General features: G+C 41.3%; 1 protein-coding gene across 2 annotated transcripts in view; it reads left to right on the forward strand.

The window, feature by feature from the left end:
* Window positions 1-12,699, forward strand: part of SMAP2 (small ArfGAP2) — a 48,415-nt gene that overhangs the window by 5,508 nt on the left and 30,208 nt on the right. Inside the window, exon 1 of one of the 2 annotated variants that reach the window (XM_032247086.1) lies at window positions 6,501-6,603. The exons of the other annotated variant lie outside the window; for it this stretch is intronic. The gene's annotated coding sequence lies outside the window, so the exon portion shown is untranslated. Of the gene's footprint in view, window positions 1-6,500; window positions 6,604-12,699 lie in introns of those variants that run through there. 2 annotated transcript variants of the gene reach the window in all.

Consider the following 12,699-nt stretch of genomic DNA (forward strand, 5'->3'; position numbering starts at 1 on the left):
TGACCTTGTGATCCACCTACCTCGGCCTCCCAAAGTGCTGGGATTATAGGCACAAGTCACTGTGCCCAACCTCTTCTTTTTCTTTTTCTTTTTTTTTTTTTTTTTTTTTGAGGCAGAGTTTTGCTCTTGGCGCCCAGGCTGGAGTGCAATGGCACAATCTTGGTTCACTGCAGCTTTTCCCTCCTGGGTTCAAGTGATTCTCCTGCCTTAGCCTCCCGAGTAGCTAGGATTGCAGGTGCCCACCACCACGCCCAGCTAATTTTTGTATTTTTAATAGAGACGTGGTTTCCCTGTATTGGTCAGGCTGGTCTCAAACTCCTGACCTCAGGTGATCCACCTGCCTTGGCCTCCCAAAGTGCTGGGATTACAGGCTTGAGCCACCGTGCCCAGCCCATTCTTGGCAATTTCTCACCTGACTTTTAAGAGATAGTACAGGCATAGGCCGGGCGCGGTGGCTCAAGCCTGTAATCCCAGCACTTTGGGAGGCCGAGGCGGGTGGATCACGAGGTCAAGAGATCAAGACCATCCTGGTCAACATGGTGAAACCCCGTCTCTACTAAAACTACAAAAAATTAGCTGGGCATGGTGGCGCGTGCCTGTAGTCCCAGCTACTCAGGAGGCTGAGGCAGGAGAATTACCTGAACCCAGGAGGCGGAGGTTGCAGTGAGCCGAGATCGCGCCATTGCACTCCAGGCTGGGAAACGAGCGAAACTCCGTCTCAAAAAAAAAAAAAAAAAAAGAGATAGTGCAGGCATAGACAAACAACTACATTTAAATATATTCCTTTGCAGTGCTTTTATACAAACAGTAGCATATTACCCACAGCTCTTGACATCTGCGTTTTTCAATCAACAGAACATGGAGAGCATTCACTTTCCATGCACACTGAGGAGTGCTTTGTTTTTTGAAAGTATTTTCTAAGGCTGTGACCAGGTTATCCTGATTAAACTGAAAGGTATTCTTAAATGATTTGGAAGACATTGCTCGCACTCTCTCTCTCTCTCTCTCTCTTTTTGTGAGATGGAGTCTTGCTATGTCTCCCAGGCTGGAGTGCAGTGGTTCGATCTTGGCTCACTGCAAACTCCGCCTTCTGGGTTCAAGTTTTCCTACCTCAGCCTCCTGAGTAGCGGGGATTACAAGTACCCCACTACTTTTTATATTTTTAGCAGAGACAGTTTCACCATGTTGTCCAGGCTAGTTTTAAACTCCTAACCTCAAGTGATCTGCCCTCCTTGGCCTCTTAAAATGCTGGGATTACCGGCATGAGCCACTTCACCCAGTGGACACTGTTCTCTTTGAAGGCATCTTAGAAAGTGTCCTAGGCCCATAGATGCATATAAGCCCACTCTTAAGATGGTGGAGAGACAGAGTAATGGAAGAGTCTGTAGACTTGGTGTTGGAACAGCCAGTCAAACTCCTTTACTTTGCTTATTGCATCTTGGTGACCTGATTCCACATACCACCTAACTTTCTCAGCTTAATTTTCCTAGTTTGAAATATGAAAGTATCTTGTAAAGTAATGAGTTACTCAAATGTCTGCATTATCTATTTTTACCATTGCTGATCATCATTTTTTTATCTTGATTTTATTAGTTTTACTTTTGAGTTTATTCCCTTAAGATAGTCTGGTTACTGGAAGCCACAGTTAGAATGACTCACCCAGTAATTCCCCAGTCTTTAAGCCAAAACCATTTCCTATATATGGGAGTTCTGGCATTTTTGCAAATGTACTTTATGGTGCCCTTGAGGGTGGTCTCTGGTTTTTCCTGATTTCAAACTTGTATGAAGGATTAGACTAGGGAATTTCTTTGTGTAGAAATTTTCTAATAGTTGTCTTAAATTTTAACTTACGTACATTAATCTTTAGCTTTGCCTTACATTTGTTTTCTGTTGATAGCCAAGTCATTGCTTGTTAAATATTCCTTAGAAATGAACTTTCCTATCAATTTTAAATTATTTTAGCTGTATCTGTGGCTTTTTTTTTTTTTTTTTTTTTTTTTTTTTTTTTTTTTTTTTTTTTTGAGATGGAGTCTTGCCCTTTTGGCCAGACTGGAGTACAGTGGCACCATTCTTGGCTCACTGCAACTTCTGCCCCCCGGGTTCAAGTGATTCTCCTGCCTCAGCCTCCCAAGTAGCTGGGATTACAGGAGCCTGCCACCATGCCTGGCGAATTTTTTGTATTTTTAGTAGAAGATGGGGTTTTACCATGTTGGCCAGGCTGGTCTTGAACTCCTGGCCTTGTGATCCACCCACCTCAGCCTCCCAAAGTGCTGGGACTATAGGCATGAGCCATCACGCCCAGCCTGTGGCGCCTTTTAAGAAGTAAAAAAATTCCATTAGATCTGGACAACAGAAGGAGTTCTTCCATTTCTAGTGTTAAATGCCCTTCTGTAGCCAAGATCACATCACTTTCTGAATTTTTATAGCTAGTGCACTATGACTCTGACAGTCATGGTTAGATTGATAGTTTTACTGAAAGTGATTTATCAAAATCCCTATTAGATTGTCTTTTAATGCCAACATATTAAACCTGTTCTCTGGGAGATACTTTCCTATGAGTTCCCCTTGCCCTTTAAATATCATTTTGTGCTAGTGAGATAAAGGATAGAAAATACAGTATCTTTTAGGTGGAACTTTGCAAGCCTGAGATCCCCCACTACATATAGTCATTCAAAAAATGTTTCTTAAGCACTTACTACATACTTTTTGTCAGACATTGTACCAGGACCTATAGATGAAAGGGTCTTTGTTCTCAAGGATTTTACAGTCTAATGGGGAAACAGATGGGTAAAAATATAAATGATGCAATATAGTAATTATCATTGCGGCATGATATACAGGGAGAAATGAAAGTATCGAAGAAGGCAAAGAAGTCTTCCTCAGGAAGTCATGGCTTCAAAAAGAAAAGTAGGCTGCGTCTTAAAGAATAAGCATGACTTTGCCAAGTGAATTTAGGGAACTTTGCATTCTAGGAAGAAGGAACAGAATATACAAAGCTTCTAAGGTGCACTGTTTTGTGTGTAGCGGGGGGATTCCTTTTTTTTTTTTTTTAAATTAACCTATTTCACTCAATATGCCTACGGGGGGGGGATTCTTTAGTATATTTTGACTGCGTGTTGAGAAATGATGAGGAGTAGAGGTTAAAACCTGGGCTCTGTGGGTGACTTGCTCTGTGGCATTGAGATTTCGAATATGCACTATGCTTTAGACTCTCTGTTGTGTCAGAAGCCCATAGTATTGTAGGTCCACCTGCTGTTCACATGGGATTATAAATATTGCAGGCATGAAATGCTTTTTAATAGCTGAATGGTAAGAAAGGTCTGAGCATTGTGCCCATAAATTCTCCATTGAAATGTACGTTTGTGGGTACATTAAATTATTTTATCATAAGTCTAGTGAAGTGCCAGCAGTAGATATTATGTTATTTCTGGAGCTCATGATGTTGATTTTTGAGGCTGAACATGCTCTTATGCTCAAGCAGTCCTATTTGGAATACCTGATGTGTGCACCTGGTTGTTCACTGCTTAGGATGCATAAACAGGTAGCTGAAGTCTCACCTCTCAGTATACTTTTCAGCAAATCTTTTTTTTTTTTTCTAGATAAATCAGAAAATTACCTTCTTGCTGCATTTTTAATCTGATGTCATTATGGTATGTAGGTGGCAGCTTTCTTGGGCACAGTTGTCTGTATAACTGTTCACCTCATGAGTCATTGTCTGTTTCTATTCTTCTGCCTGAAAATTCCATCTTGGAAATTGTGTCATGCAATCAGTGACTGCAACATTCTACTTGTTATGTACATGGCTACTGGCTTTGTATGTTATGTTGATGGACTCTACCTGCACTACAGAGTAGGAATAAAGTGACTTATTAAATTGAGTTGGACTCAGTTCCTCCAAATGGTATTTTGTGTAAAAATGATGCCAAGCAAGAATCTACATAAGACACACATATGCCTTACACTGTAAGCATACAGTGCCTAACTTTTGTTATTGTTCTGTTTAAATCCTTATCACAGTTGTACTTCTGTTTGAGCAAGTGGCCAGTTTAAGTAGATACTAGCTTTGAAGAAGTTCTGTATTGGCCCCTGGAATGTGACAGTTCAGCAGACCACATTGCAAAAGTAGGAAAGTCTATGTAGAGTAGAACACCTTAAAGTTAATTCACTTTTTACCAAATTCCTCTATTGTTAAAGTAACAGTCTTGTGTTGGTTAATTTTTAAAATTGCAATGTGCCACACTTAACACGTCCCTAGAATGTAAGCTAGGGGGTAGGGGTTTATGCCTGTTTTGTCCACTATGGTATTCCTAATACCTCGTACAGTGCTTGGCACAGACCAGGCTCTCAGTAGATATTTGTTTGAATGCATGAATTGATTTTGTCATCTGTAAATATTTTGTTTCATATTAGAAGAGATCTTTTCTAGGCTATCTGAATAATTGTTTTAATTCTTAGGAAAGCTATTCATTTTCTGAAAAGTAAGTTTTAAAATATGTTTGGAAGGCCCTGTGTCAGTCAAGGACCAGTCAGGGGAACAGAAGTCACTGTTGGTCTTATAAGCAGAGGGAATTTAAAATAGGGAATAGGTTACACAGCTGCTAGAAGAGCCAAGAAGTTAAACAGGGGCTAGTGAGCCACACCAGCAATTAGCAATGCCTGGGAACTACTGCGCCCACAAGGAAAATAGACGGTGCACTAGTGTCACCAAGAGCTAGAACCCTGAGTGGTCTGGTGTGAGCTGGAAGCATGGAAAGAGGAGCTGTTTGGTGACAGCTGGAGCTAGGCCAAGTGAGAGAGGGCATTACCTTGGCTGCTCCCTGCTCTTGCCTCTTATCCTTACCAGTGCCTCCTATGGATGGAACTTATTCCGAAATCAATTGGCAAAGGGAGCCTGGGAGATGTAGTTCCCTGTGATCAAGCCGTGCAAGGAAGGGATCCCAGCGCAAACAGGCAAAGATACAAAGGCACTTAACTCTCCAAGATGTAATTTCTTTCAAAAACCTTAATAGTATTTGAATTATTTTGGACAAGCAAACAGAAGGGCTTTCTAGCAGTTACAGCGTCTCGTGCTTCTAAAGGATCTTGACTGTTGCTGATAAAATTATTAGTCCCAGGAAGTAATGTAACAACTCAGTCATAGCCTATATACTTAGGGGGTGTGACTAGGCAAATTGGCTTCTGTATTGAATCTCTATTTAACTGTTGGCTGCTGCCAGGAGGAACTTATCGTTTGGTTACTCAGAAAATAAGTTTCTACCCTGTCAATTCTGGGAAGTCTTAGGTATGGTGCATCAACATTGAGTACATCTACAACTGGAAAACTTGAGTTAGTAACACAAGCTATACACAAAGAATGTAAAGGATTGCAGCCTTAAAACATGGTACGGCTCAGTCTTTTTTTCTTCTTCTTCTTCTTTCATTTTTCTGGAGACAGAGTTTTGCTCTGTCACCCAGGCTGGAGTGCAGTAATGTGATCTTGGCTCACTGCAACCTCTACCTCCCAGGTTCAAGCGATTCTCTTGCCTTAGCCTTCTAATTAGCTGAGATTACTGGCATGCGCCTCCATGCCCAGCTAATTTTTTTGTATTCTTAGTAGTGACAGGGTCTTACCACATTGGCCAGGCTGGTCTCAAACTCCTGGCCTTAAGCAATCTGCCTGCCTTGGCCTCCCAAAGTGCTGAGATTACAGATATGAGCCACCGAGCCCAGGCCTCAGCCCAGTCTTACTATATTGTTAAGGTAACAGTAGTGTGGCTATTTTATCTTGTGCTACATGTCAGTTTAACTAGTCTTATTGATTTGTTTTACCCCGCAACTTCAAATAAGTTTGCACTGGGTGAGGGAGGCAAGATTACTGGGTCTGTTTTCTTCTATCCTGACCTGAAAAATATTTTGTGTTGTAAGGAATGTTGCTGCTGCTCCACTTAAGGTCAGAGCTTTCCAAGTTGTGGCTGCTTGTTTTCTTCTTGATTATAAAAGTGTCTAATGAGTTATATGAGGCAAGTTCAGCACTTTCTAGAAGCGCTTTTTTTGTCAATCAGGTCACCTGCATTTGGGCCCTTGCTATATTACTGGAATTGGTGGAACTAGGCCAGCAGACGTTTTCAGTGCAGTGTGAGTATGTTTGCTTTAGGCTGTTACTTCCCACAGAGGCCACAGATAAAGGACCCTCATTGTTTGAATGAAGTTACCAACTGTAAAAATTGCAGAGGTTTCCTTGTTTCTCTCTCTTCTCCAAAAAACTCATTTCCTCTTGGCAGGTGTTACTATAATTCACAGGTGTAATGAAATGTAATTTGGGATTTGAAAAAGCGTATCAGACTGCCTCCCAGAGTACCGGTTCTTTTCACCTGGTCCATTTCAACTTAAGAGGTCCATCTATGCGTTTTTGAAGCTTCATATTTAGTAAATATAATATTTCACTGCTGTGTTTGACTCTTCCCTTTCCCACACTTTCTCCTTCCCTACCCCACTCTTCTGGATCCTGTGTTTCCCCACAGGCTTTGTGAATGCCGGTCCACTGATGGCTGAACTGCAGGTCTCTCCCCATTGGAAAGCCCCAGAGATGAGCCAGATCTGCCTCAGCTGTGGCCATCCGTCAGCGTAAGGTTGCTCTGGTGGTTGTCTTCAGTTTGTCCAGCTCCTCCCCTTATCTCCCATCCGCCCTCATGTGTGGCTGAAGCTTGCCCTGGAATCCCACCTTTGTAGCATGTCACTGAGTAGTAGTAGAATTTTATTATTGTTGCTTCTTTTCATTTTCAATTAATGTTAAGTGATTCTCTGACAGTTTTTGTTGACCGTATCCCTCTTTCCCCCTCAGTTTATAGATTTCCTGTAGGAATTCTGGTTTGCTTTTAAATACATGTAGAATACAATTTATTTAAGTTCTGGATTTCATAAGCTCACTTGGAAAATATTTTTTAAAAAAAATTTCAGGTCAAAGCTTCCAAAAAGAAATTTCTTAATCTGAAACTATGAGAACTGGGCCCCTCAGGCCTCATATCATTTCCTTTCAACCACAAACCAAATATGTAATGCTCTCATTTTATGATATATTGAAATAGTGAAGCAAATGTGAGAGGGAGAGAGATCTGCTCTCAGCTGTAGCTGATAAGCCTGTCCTAGCATGGTGATTTGAGCAAATAGATCACCTTTTCTTTTCCCTTTTTTCAAATAGCTGTGCTGTGTTTTGCAGCAGTTGCTAGTGATAGAAAGACCATAAATCCCCAAGCCTCCACCACAGAGCTTACATCTTTAGATGTGGGTTTACATGTTAACCCTACAATGTTACTTCACCTCATTAGTCTGAAGTGCACACACAGTACATTTTGTTGTTTAACTTCCTCTTTTCTTGTCTAACTGGAAGTCCCCAAATGTTTGGATTTAGAAATGAGTTCTCTAGTGTTTCTGGTTTTGAGTTAAGGAAATTTGGTCTTAATATGATTTAGGTGGTAGTTTTTGTTCTATGCCTTCAAAAAATAATTTCTTGTGAAATTTTCTGTGTAAACTGGTGACATCATATGCTGTAGTGTAAAGCTTGTGGGGGAAGGGGGTGTTGGTGTCTTTTTGTTGTTGTTGACACTTTATCACTCTTTATAACTGACACAAACCCTGAGAAGAGAAATAGGAAGGAAACGTACCATGATGTTTTTGTTCGAAATAGCTGTAAACAGCAGAGCTGACGGAAATCAATTTGAGTGGGACAGCTGATTTTAGAAAGAATGAGTTAAGAGATTTAGGCTCTTCTGCTATGTTGAAATCATTTTTACTGAACGAATAGCTGTTTGGAACAGGGATTGACTTTGTCTCTATGAAAGTAGGCATGAAGAGTTTAGTTAGAGGAGCTGTTACAGATGGAGGAGAAACTTGAGGAAAGTCTTTCCTACAGTGTGACTACAGTATTAACATTCCCAGATTATATGAAAGAGAAAAAGGAAGGTTCATTAAATCCAACATTGGAATCAGGAAGACTCCGGCTTGGCTCCTTTGAGAATTCTAACTTGGTCTGAGCGTGGTCTGAACGGAAGTAGCCTGACATAAGTGGTTCAGATCAAGGGTCCATATTATGGGCAGAGTAAAAATAGGTCCCAGTTTCATTAGACTTCTCATACATTTAAGGGAAAAAAAATTGTTGCCATAGGAACAGACCAGTTGTTTTCTGTCTTGTGGGATTTTAGGAGCTGGGGAGATGGGAGGATCCCTGTGCTTATAATCTAAACATCATCAAATGATGTTTTTTTTTTTAACTTTATCTTTTGTGATTATGAAACCTATCCATATTCATGATAAAAATCATTGGAAAGTATGAAAAATATAGTGATGCTGAAATTTTCATATTCCTTTTTTTTTTTTTTGAGACAAAGTATCTCGCTCTGTTGCCCAGGCCGGAGTGCAGTGGCACGATCTTGGCTCACTGCAGCCTCCGCCTGCCAGCCTTAAGCAGCTCTCCTGTCTCTGCCTCCCGAGTAGCTGGGACTATAGGTGCATACCACCACTCTCGGCTAATTTTTGTATTTTTAGTACAGATGGGGTTTTGCCATGTTGCCCAGGCTGCTCTTGAGCTCACATCATCTGCCTGCCTTGGCCTGCCGGAGTGCTGTGATTACAAGCATCAGCCACCATGCCCAGCCTTATTTTTCATAATTCTTATCACCCATTTACTTGAGCTTATACTGTAATGATTTTATATCATTCTTGTTTTGCTTAACATTTATTATAGGCTTATTTCATGACATTAAAAACATTTAAATACCTTTATTGTATCCCATCTTTGGAACATGTCATTATTATCTCTTGCCCAATTGTTGAATATTTGCGTTTTCAATTTTTCAGCCATACAAATAAGGCAGTATAAATTTTTGTGTTGTTAGAACGATGGGTTATTTATGTATGTGTTCATATTTGAGTAGTCAAGTGGGCCCTCTAATTTAGAAAGTTACCAAGGGAATTCTCTGGATAGAGCCCACGTGGAGATGGCTTTGCTGTGGGCATTGTCCTGAGCTGCTTCATTGCAGTAGATGTCTGCTGAGGCAAGGAATGGGGAACTTGGGAGAACCCTGGTTTCCCCATGAGGGACATAAGGAACATGAGAAACAGCTTTATGGATATCACAGCAAGATGGGCCAGCACTTTCACATTATATACCTGATGTGCAGAAATACCTTTGTGCCATTGACTAGCATCTTATGTTCATACAGTCCTCATTCACTTAAATTTAGTCCACTAGGAAGGTGGATTAGAGGTCCTACATTAGTAGAAAGGAGGCAACAGCTACTGCATTTTTATTTTTTTGAAGAAGGGCTTTCCTTAGACTGGAGATGAGGACAGGGACTGTGTTCTCTCATTTATCTGCATACCTAATGCACAGTGTCTGGCACATAGTGTCTATGTCCCTGTTATGAGCAGCATTATTCTATTAATGTGTGTTGTTAGGTCATACACTTTGTTTTGTTTTTTGATAGTCATCCTCATACTGTTCGCCTAGATAGCTGAAGATCTGTAACATTCCAGGAAGCTGAGCAGGTGAATCTCATGGTTGCTTTGTGGTAATTGCTTCTTTGTGCCGTTTCATTTCTGTGCTTCTGCCACCTGTGCTGCTTTGCAAGCTGGAGCTAGTCATGAAGCTAATCCTCTGCCCTTTCAGGAGGAGGTTTTAGTGTGACATAATGTTGGGGAAAATGTAGCATGAAGTGTGAAACAGGAGGCTGAAATAGCAGTCTTTTAGCCCTTTTGTGAGATGAGAGTAAATATTTAGACATTGTTCTCAGGTGCCGTAGAAATTAATAACCTTGCAGCACTTTCAGAAGCTCTCCTTGTGCCCACTGGAACAGGTTTGTTTAATTTAAAGAATCTTATGTGGGCTCTTTTGAAATTGTGATTTTTTTTCCCCCCCGGAGACCTGCCCTGGGTTCATCTACCTCATGTTCCCTTTGTGGGATCTTTCTATCCACATGGCTGGTATCTTTGCCCTACCCCCTTGTGCCATATCTTTTGACCTCTACCTAATTGTACTCTATTCTGAAACGCCTAGGTTTTGAAACATCGTGGTGAATGTTTTCTTTTTGAAAGGGCAAATCTCCACCTTTTGCTGTCCTCCCTTAAGCCAGTGCTGTTTTGATGACTGATATTCAATGTGCCTCTGGACTAACCAACCATCTGTACTTTGATCCCAGAATTCATTTGGATTCTGCTGTTTGTTTAGAACTGAAAGCTCTCCAGCTTGTTTGGATGTGGTTGTGATTCAATGAAACTGGCATTGATTTTCCATCTGTTTGCCATTGGTTGGGACTCCCCCAGTGCGTTAGGAAAGCTGCTGTGCTGAGTTGCGAAGATAAATTCATATGTCCATGGTCTTACACAAGGGCTCATTTGCTCACTTAGAAGGTTTTGTGTAGAGCCTCTGCCTGGGTGAAAGGCATGAGCTTCCCTGGAAACAATTCAAAAACATTTTCTTCGTGGTCACTGGGTCTTGAGCTTTAGTACGTTACACTCTTTTTTCCCTTCTGGGCTTCTTTTTGAGGAGGGGGAGTGTAGACGGGGAGTCTTCATAAACAGTCTCAGATTCCCAGCAGCAGAGAGTGAATTGTATGTTGTAATTAAAAAGAAAAAAAAAAGAACACCTGGCTGGGTGCAGTGGCTCACATCTATAATCCTAGCACTTTGGGAGGCTGAGGTGGGTGGATCACAAGGTTAGGAGTTCGACAGCAGCCTGACCAACATGGTGAAACCCCATCTCTACTAAAAATACAAAAATTAGCTGGGTGTGGTGGCGTGTGCCTGTAACCCCAGCTACTCAGGAGGCTGAGGCAGAATTGCTTGAACCCAGAGGGCGGAGGTTTGCAGTAAGCCGAGATCACACTACTGTACTCCAGCCTGGGCAACAGAGCAAGACTCTGTCTTAAAACAACAACAACAACAACAACAAAACACCTAAAGAACCAGATATCAATTTAGTGACCATTGAGCATCTACTATGTATAACACACATTTGGGTGTGTAAAGATGATCGTGATTTAAGTCCAGCTGATCCTTTCTCCTGTGAACTTGAGCAAATGACTTGAGCTCTCTAGGGCTTAGTTTCTCCAACTGTGCCTAGACTAGATCATCCCTAGATCAATTTTTTACAAATTGTAAAAAAGATCTAAATTTGCTATAATTTTAGAATTTTATACTCTAAATGTGGATCTGTTTGTTACAGAACAAGAGAAGAAGATTTTCCACAAAATTGACATATTGTTGTGTCTCACTTCAAACTAAGTGGCTTAAAAATTGTTCCTCTAGAGCAGGATTTCTCAACCTCAGACTATTGACATTTTGAGTGATTCCTTGTTGTGGGCACTGTCCAGGGCATTTTAGAATGTTTAGAAGCCAGAGTTCCTGTCCTCTGCCCACTAGTTGCCTTACCTACCCCCTTGCCAGCTGTGACAACCAAAAATGTCCCTAGACATCAACATTGCACTTTGAGGGGAAATTGCATCTGTTGGGAGCGATTGGTCTAGAGAGAGAAAGATGGGACTATGTGAATATGGGCTGTTTTTAATACCAGTGTTCATATTGTTCCTCTCTTGCTTATTACCTGTTTAATCGGTAAGCATTAAGTGTATACTATACACAGGTGAATGCTGACACTTGATTATGAGGGAGTTTAATGACAACGTCAAGTTTTTAAATGTTGAGTCTATCTGACCAACTTTGGAATGATTGCCCAGCTGTTGGCTCAGGAGTCCCTACACACCTACACCCACCAGCCTGCTGTTAGCCTTGGTTGGGGTAGCGACTGAAATGTGTGAAAGCAGTTACTCACAAAGGCTATCAGGTCCCAACCTAGGAAGGCCCTGAGCTTGTGAGTTATGGATTGGCACTGGGTCTTATGCATCCAGAATCTGGTATTATGATAGTTATCCCTTCAGCTGCCTAGGGGAAAAAATTAATCCCTCATCAATGTGGTGGGGTGGGGAATCTATCCAAGGGATGGAAGATGAAGAGCAATCTCATTGGATAATGACTGTATCACCGTTTTTAGTAGCTTCTTCTAAACATAGGCCCCTTCCCTCCCCCAGTGGGCAGGCTTACTTTGCAGCTTTAGTTCTTTTTTTGTTTGTTTGTTTGTTTGTTTTAATATATGAGTAGATACTGGTTGTGGGGAAGAGGAAGTTAACCTGAAGTAACCTAAAAATGCAAAGAACTCAGTGTCCCCAGGAGATGAAGACAGTAATTTGAGAACCAAGTTTGCATATATTACCTGAAGTGAGATCACTAGGAAATTGGTTTAATTATAATGTCAAGTTTTGAAATATCAGGTCCACCTGGCAGACTTTGAAATGATTTGCCCAGCTGTTAGGTCAGCAGTCCCTCCCTGCACACCAATTCCACCCAGCCTGTTGTTAGCCATTGAAGTAGTGATTGAAATGCATGAGATTTCCCAAGAAATCCAATCTCTGGACTTGACACATTTGCTATAAAATATCAGTTTAGGTTTAATAACTTTGAATTTCCTCCCAGTACCCCCCAGTTTTTCTTATCTCTTTTAAATTCCCATTCTCCACTGGGTCAGATGCAGAATGGTACTTCTTGCTGATTGCGGCAGAGTGTGTGCTGTGAGCATCTTTGCTGGGATGCTCTGGGATTCCAAAGCCATGATTCAGACACTTGAGCCTGTGTCAGTCCCTATCCTTAGGTCCTGGCAGGCTCCGTGTTCCA

This window comes from Sapajus apella, unplaced genomic scaffold, assembly GCF_009761245.1.
Source record: "Sapajus apella isolate SASKATOON/1434 unplaced genomic scaffold, GSC_monkey_1.0 scaffold62, whole genome shotgun sequence".
Lineage (NCBI taxonomy): Eukaryota > Metazoa > Chordata > Mammalia > Primates > Cebidae > Sapajus > Sapajus apella.